At 49.9% G+C, this 7,777-nt stretch overlaps 2 non-coding genes across 2 annotated transcripts; both read right to left on the reverse strand.

The window, feature by feature from the left end:
- Positions 1 to 687: 687 nt before the first annotated feature.
- On the reverse strand, positions 688 to 759 carry TRNAC-GCA (transfer RNA cysteine (anticodon GCA)). Its single transcript has one exon. It is a non-coding gene; the product is annotated as a tRNA-Cys (tRNA).
- A 1,747-nt stretch (positions 760 to 2,506) lies between these two features.
- TRNAC-GCA (transfer RNA cysteine (anticodon GCA)) lies at positions 2,507 to 2,578 on the reverse strand. Its single transcript has one exon. It is a non-coding gene; the product is annotated as a tRNA-Cys (tRNA).
- Positions 2,579 to 7,777: the final 5,199 nt, after the last annotated feature.

A 7,777-nucleotide genomic window follows, 5' to 3' on the forward strand; every position in this document is an offset into this window, starting at 1 on the left:
AGGCCAGTGGAGCAAAGTGGGTACCAGCTGCTCCTGCACGCAGGCACCTGGCAGGGGGGGCCCAAATCACAAGCCCCAGGAGAGCCGGCAGGAGACACAGTTGCAGACAGAAGAAGGTCCCTTGGTCTGTGGGCAGGGCCAAAGGAGACGGGTCTCCCCAGAACAGAGTCCCCGTGGGGGAAATGGGCACCTCTGGTTTCCTCCTAGCTGGGCTGGGAGAGGGAGACTTCTGAGGGTCCTGATGACCTTAACCCTCAGGCTCTGAGCTGAATGAAGTCTGCCTGGTCAGCACTGGGCTCTGACAAGCTGCTGGCATCTCCCTGCTGCTTCTGAAGGGTCCACTAGAGTCTCTGAGAGGCAGGAAACTGGCAGGCAGTGAAAGTCCACTGGGCCTGCCCTGATTCTCTGTCCCCCAAGGCCGTGTCCCTCCAAAAGAGCCACAGGGAGAGCGTGGCATGAAGGCCAGGGAGAGGCAAGGTGGTGTGTCACAGATGGGGTGTCAGCCTGAGGTGAGTTAGTGCCCCCAGCCCGGGCCTGGGCTTGGGCCCGGGCCAAGCATTTGTGCAGTGTGACAGCCACAGGTCCTGCTGAGGTTGAGGCTCATGCTGAGGCTGGGGTCCTGGCAGGAACTTGCAGGACCAGGAGGAAGAGGAGCAGCTGGAAGGCTTAAAAGGTGAGGCAGCTGGTAGGGGGCACCTGGATTTGAACCAGGGACCTCTTGATCTGCAGTCAAATGCTCTGCCCCTGAGCTATCCCCCCTGGCCCACAGGGACACCCTCAATTAGCACCTTTCCAAGCTGCCCACCACATCCAGTGCAGCTGGATTCCAGAAACTTTGCCAGTGGGTGGCAGTGGACCGCAGGTCATGTCAGGCCTGCCTCTGTGGAAACCGGCTGGCCCCCAGGCCCCAGTCTGGTGGTGTCCAACAGGCTGCAAATCCTCTTGTGGCCCCTTGGGGCTCCACCATTCCCATAGCAGGCCATCCCTTGCCTATACTTCGTCCAGGCTGGTCTCCACTGCCCCGACCTAGCTTGAAAGGCAAGGCTGCCTGACACCCAACAGACAGGCCCCCCAGGCACCCCAGCCTAGACCCCAGCCACCGCAGCCACTTTCCTGACTTGCTGGGTGGTTTGCATTCATTGAGGCTAACAGGAAAGGAAGCATGTCCCTGAGCAGAGGCTAGGTGTGGGTCTGGGCCTGGGCAGCCATCCTGCAAGCCCCTCTCCCTTTGAGCAGCAGCATGCTTTCTTGGCCTGCCTCCCGCTCAGCCCTTTGGCCCGAGAATGGGGGGCTGCCTTTCTACAGCGTGGCAGATGGTCCTATGCACGTGGCCCATCTGGCATGTCTGGACCACCACTGGCCAGACACTGACTGTGCAGGAGCAGGTCCCGCTCTACAACCAGTGTGACCTGGACAGTCTGCTGTCCCCATCTTGAACCAGTCCTGTCAAGGCCCACTCTTCTCTAGGCCTCTGAAGCTGGCCTCCCATCTCCCATTGGTGCCTGGTCTTCCAACTCCTTTGAAGCCTCCTGCCAGCTGCTCTTCACAGGTGGTAAGCCTACAATAGAAGCAGCTATGTCCGGAAGCTTAGGCAGGCTCCCTGGGCCTGAGCCACCAGGCAGAAGGCCCCAGGGCCCTGCAGCCTCAGCCAGCAGACTATTGGCCTGGCAGCCTTGATTCCTTGGGAGTAAGAACAGCTTCTCACAAGGCCTGTCCTAAAGCATGAGGAACAAGCTTAGCTAGGAGGGGATCCCTATGAGTCCTGCAGCTGTCCTTGGCTGACCTGAGGTCGGGGAGCCCGAGAAAGGCCTGTGCTAGGGCAGAGGTATGTCAGGAGGGCAAGGTGGGTTGCAGCTGCTCCTTCAGTCAGGGCACCAGGCAGAGGGGGAGCCAAATCACAAGTCCCATGAAAGCCGGTAGGAGACACAGTTTCAGATGGAAGAAGGGCCCTTCGCCTCCGGGCATGGCCAAAGGACACGGAGCTCCAGAGAACAGGGTCCCTCTCATGGAAGTGGGCACATCTGGTTTTCCTTGACCTGGCCAGGCTGGAAGAGGGTGGCTTCTGAGGGTCACAATGGCCTTTGCCCGCAGGTTCTGAGCTGAACGAAGTCTGCCTGGTCAGCAATGGGCTCTGACAACCTGCTGGCATCTCCCTGCTGCTTCTGAAGCGCCCACTAGAGGCTCTGAGAGGCGGAAAACTGGCAGCCAGGGAAAGTCCACTGGGCCTGCCCAGATTCTCTGTCCCCTGAAGCTGTGCCCCACTAAAAGAGCCACAGGGAGAGTGTGGCATGAAGTGCAGCTTGAGGAAAGGTGTCCCGAAACAGATGGGGTGTCGGCCTTAGGTCAGGGAGGGGCCCCACCCTAGATCTTGGCCTGAGCCAAGCATCTGTACAGTGTTCAGCCACAGGTCTTGCTGAGGGTGAGGCTGAGGCTGGGGCCTGGTACGAACTTGCAGGGCCAGGATTAAGAGCAGCAGCTGGAAAGCCTAAAAGGTGATGCAGCTGGTAGGGGGCACCTGGATTTGAACCAGGGACCTCTTGATCTGCAGTCAAATGCTCTACCCCTGAGCTATACCCCCTGGCTCACAGGATACCCTCAGTCAATCCCTTTCCAAGCTGCCTGCCGCATCCAGTGCAGCTGGATTCCAGAGGCATTTCCAGTGGCTGGGAGAGGACCTCAGCGCCCAGCTGTCAGCCCTGCCTCTGGGGAAAATGGTCAGCCCCACGGGCCCCTGCTTGGGGGTGTCCAACAGCCAGCAATCCTTGGAGCAGCCCCTTGGCCTTCCACCATTTATATGGGAGGCCTGTCCATTCCTTCAATTTGTCCTGACCTCTATTGGTACCACTTGGTAACTTCCTTCAATCCTACAGTGAGGTAACTATGTAAGTAGCCAGCAGCTATTGCCTCAGTAAAGTCTTTTTCTTTCCTTTCCCATTCATATTGCTTGGGACATTTAGGACTGTCTTTCCTGAGTAGTATTTTGTGTTTTCTCTTGCCCTTCATTTCTTATTCTTTTGTTGTGATTAATTCTTTTCCTTCACCTTTGTACACAAATTTGTCTTCTGCAATTATGTAGTTGGCTGCCAAATGCATACATTGTTCTTTAGACTATAACTGTGCCCCACTCTATGGCCACTCTCAGCAGGATGCCTCTTTCTCTAATCATCATTGCCAACTCCCAGTTTCCTGCAAGTCTGTTTCCTTACTTCCTACCTTTAGTTTTGTCCTTGCTCTTCATTTGTCTTGTGCTTGTTCTACGTCATTTTTTTCAGGCTTTCACAGTTGTATTTCACCCAGTTCCCCCTCCACCTTCATCCAAAGTTTATTTGCCTTTTCATCAGCCTGGAAGCCTCATGGTCCCATACCCTAAGATCACAACCCTTTGGATCGGCAGCCCACGAGGGACACCTTCTGAGGATGTGAATCCTTTTTTACTCATCACCTTTCTTTCTCTTGAATCTTGCCCTATTCCTTCATACCCCTAAACCTTAAGCATTGCCTCTGATCTCCATATTGCCCCTCAGCCCCTTGTAATAGCCCAGCTGTTTTTCTGTGATGTGAACTCTGGGTATGAGAATGGACAGGGCTGCTGGGAATTGGTGGGTTTTGAGAGGATTAGCAGAGTGGTCAGCAGGAGTCCATGGAAGTGATGTAGCCGTTACATCCCGGGAACACATCAGCAACCCTAGTTGCATGCTTCCAGACATAAGGGCAGGAGTTCTCTTCTAGGCAGGACCAAAGCAGATGCTAGATTGAGGTCCAGCCCATTACTGGGGCCTCAGGGCCTCAGGTGTGTACCTGTGGTTTTCTCTGATTTGTATACAGTGAGTGGCTGCATATCTCTGGGCCTCCAACAGCTGTAAAGTGGTCTGACTTGACATGGTCACCAGTTGGCAATAAGTGACTGATGGCATCCTCTGAGGCTTCTTTTGGCCGCTTTAGAGTCTAGTAAGGCAGTAGAGGGGGAACATCTTCAATTCTGTTTTGCCTGATCAGAACTAAAGTTCCCTAGAGGCCCTCCCACTCTCAAAAACTCAGAGGAAGAATGTATCATTAAGTCTGGTGGGGTCACATAGATGGTTGTAGTCTGATGTTCCCCAGAGTCCTTAGCATGACCCATTGCATTGTGCCTATTACCCCTGAAGGTGAGGCTTAGCCTGAGGCAGGAGGTCAAGTAGGAGGATATGAGGGGCTCCCTCTTGGCTCTGCTCAGTTGTCTAGTCCTAGTCTAGAAGGAAGAGGAGAAGCTTGAGGGACTAAAAGGAGAAACAGCTGAGAGGGGGCACCTTGTTTTAAAACAGACTCCTTGTTCTTCAGTCATATGCCTTAAGTTTAAGTTATGCCCAGTAGCCTACAGGACACAGGCCATTAATACCTTCTTCTTTGGGCAGACCCCTTGCCATTGTCCATGGATCCATGGTGCAGCTGATCCCCCAAGGCAGGGGTGGGGAACTTGTGGCCTCAAGACCACATATGATCCTCCAGGTCCTCAAGTGTAGCCTTTAGACTGAGTCGAAACTTCACAGAACAAATCTCTTAATAAAAGGATTTGTTCTGTAAAACTTGGACTCAGTCAAAAGGCCGAACTTGAGGACCTAGAAGGCCACATGTGGCCTGAAGGCCACAGGTTCCCCACCCCTGTTCCAGAGTGTCAAGGTAGGTCTGAGGCTGACTCTGAGGCGGGGCCACTTCAAGTAAAGAGACTGGCAGCAGGCACTGTCTTATGCCATCTCGTCATGGTCAAGCAATGTCTGGGATCAAAAGTAAATTCCTCTGCTTGGCATTCAAATTTTTTATGACCCCTCCCTCTGCCTTTTCAATCTTTTTACACTTTGCTCTCCCCCTTGTACTCTACATTTGAGGGAAACTCAAGGTGGGATTTATATCCTGAAGTAAATAATATTAGTCTGGCTTCTAAGCTACAATTCCATATAGAGACCAGGCTGGCCATTGGCCTGAAGAGAAATAAGCATCTCCCTGACATGATTTGAGATGCCAATGGGCTATTTTTACTTCACATTATTTTTCCAATAATAATTTACATTCAATAGGATGTTCAGGTTTATAGCATTTTTCTCAGTTCCACTTTGAGGCAGAAGGTCCAAGCCTTATTAAACCTCTTTTTTAAAAAGATGAGGACGGGGCAGCCAGGTAGCACGGCCAGGTAGCACAGCAAGTAAGAGCACCGGCTCCAGTGTTGAGAAGACCTGGAGATTGAATCCCGGGCTCAGACACTTAGCACCCACCCAGAAACACCTGGCCGTGTAACCTTGAGCAAGTTACTTAACCCCAATTGCTTAAAAATATAAAAAAAAAAAAAGATGAGGAAAGTGAGGTTGGTAGAGTTCAAGAGATTACCAAGCTTATGTGTATCTTTTAGTAGTGCCTGAGCCTGGATTCTGTTCCAATCCAAGTTTCTGTTTCACTGTAAAACTCTCTCTCCCCAACTTGACTGCTGTGCTGACTGAAATTCCACCATTAGAAAACTATTCCAGTGGTTAAGGCATTGTTTCTGCAACATCTACTTTAAAATGAAGCCTTGCTTAGAGGAATAATCCTTTAAACTGTCATCTGTTCTATTAGGAGTAACCTCCCCGAAGCCGTTATCACAAACTAGTTTACAGGAAGGCATGAATTAGATGCTGTCCTCCTTGTGGGCACAGAGGGAGTAGGAGTTTACTGTGGGGGACAGTGAGAGTTAGAAATAAAAAGGGAAAGTTTGGGGAGCTTGGGGTCCTGAGTCATTTAGGCAGAAGGACATCTGAAGTCAGGAATGTCCAAAAGAAAGGAGGTGGGAGGAAAGGGAATACAAGCAACTACAATTTCACCATTTCATTGACAGTTCCAGCCTTGCAGGTGGTACTTACCTTTTATAAGTGTTTATTAAATCTGGATTTCCTAGGAAGACAGGTTCTGGAAGTGCTGACTTATTCCCTGGATGGCATGACCAGGTCAGGCTGTCTAGGCAACTTTAGGCATCAAATTCAGGTGCTCAAAGGATTTCTGGGCCTGGCAGATTCCAGGGTTGTCTGGTGTCACAAAACCTCAGTTCAGTTGTGATCTCAGATGCTGTGTGACCCTGAACAAGTCATTTAACCTTTGGTTACCTGTTTCCTTGTCTGTAAAATGCTGCTAATAATATATCTTCCATTGCAGTAAGGATCAAATGAAATATTTGTAAAGCCCTTACTTAGCATGATGCTTGTCACTAATAGGTGTTTTTTAAAAAAGCTTGTTTCCTTTTTTCTTTCTGGAAAATGGGTGGGGGGGGAGGTCTTCATTTGTTGTGTGTATCTCAAACCCCTTTGACAGTCTGGTAAAATCTATGGGCGCCTTCTTAGAATGACATTTTAAAATAATTTTGACAAATTCTAAATTCTAGTTAGAGGTTAATGAAAATAAAGTATTTTTTTTCCAGTCCAAGCTCACAAACCCCCTGAAATCTGTCCATAGACACCTTGAGTTAACCCACCCTGGGAGATGAGGTTTAAGGGTCCTTCCAGCTCTAAGGCTCTCTGATTCTGTGTCTCTGTGGCCTCATCTCTACCCTAACAGGTGTGGACTCTGCCAGCAGAACTGACAGCACATGTTAACTGACCTCTGGCTCTGTCTGGCTCATCTTTGGCTTACTCAAGAGCCATGGACAGAGGTTTTGAACTGCTTGGCTTTCTGTTAATTCATGCATAGATTCTCTCTCTAGCTAGATTTAAAACTCCTTGATGGCAGGAACTGTCAAGGTTCCTTGTATTCTGTACCCAGTCTAACACAGATTGGGCATATCCATTTAGTGCTGTTTGACAGATGGTCCCTTCATTTCTTCCCCATTCCCTTCTCTTTACCTCATCCTTTCTTTCTGTTCTCTCTACAAGTCGCCGTGAATGGCCACAGTGCCTCACTTTACTTTTAACAACCTTCTATTCTCTTTTGGCCTCCCTTTTGATAATGTTTTGTCCTTTGGTCTCGGTTTACTCATCTGTAAAAGGAGTCATTGTTCAGACTTGACGTCTAAGGCACTTTCCAGATCTAACATTCATTTCTTTGGCTTCTGCCTTAACATTTACTTTTTCTAAACCAGCTAAAGCACCCTATCCTCCCCTCTGTCCTCCAACGAAGGCCAGATGTCGAGAATGACAGTTTAATGCCTTATCTACTACATGGTGACAATCATCTTTCCTCTCAGTAAATGCTTATCATTTCCTTCCATTTTCACCCAACCTGTTCAATTTAGATGGTGAGATGAGGCAAGAAAGAGGCTTGGTGCTGTCTTTCATACATATTCAAACTACTCTGTAATGGCAGCAACCTTGCTGCCCCAGAGGGGGCTGCACTGCAGGCTCCCCAAGAAGGGATCTCTGGTTCTAAAGGAAGCCTATCCGCTATATGACAATCCTTTTACTTCCACACGCACTGTGAAACCTTCCCATGTAACTCCAGCCAACATCAGCTTCCCCTTCCCTAGGACTTGCCCAGTCAAGGCACTTTGGCACCTCATTATCTTAGTTCATTTATTACTCTATGGTCTTGGCCCTGTTTCCTGATCATCTCCTCAGAGATATTTCCTCAAGATGAGATCATAAGCCTATAGAAGGCAGTGACAAGCCTTCAATTCCTGACAGATTTTACCTAGCAAAGGGCTGATGAGCATTGTGGGGGCTCAGAAAAGGCCAGCAGACTAGGCAAGAAGTGACCATACCATACTCCAGCCAGTCCCACGCCAACCCCCAAAACAAAATAAAGCAAAAACAAAAACAGCAAACAGGAAACACTCGTCTTTTAA

This window comes from Petaurus breviceps, unplaced genomic scaffold (assembly GCF_028583685.1).
Source record: "Petaurus breviceps papuanus isolate PSGF00001 unplaced genomic scaffold, PetGlider_PUasm1.0 115, whole genome shotgun sequence".
Lineage (NCBI taxonomy): Eukaryota > Metazoa > Chordata > Mammalia > Diprotodontia > Petauridae > Petaurus > Petaurus breviceps.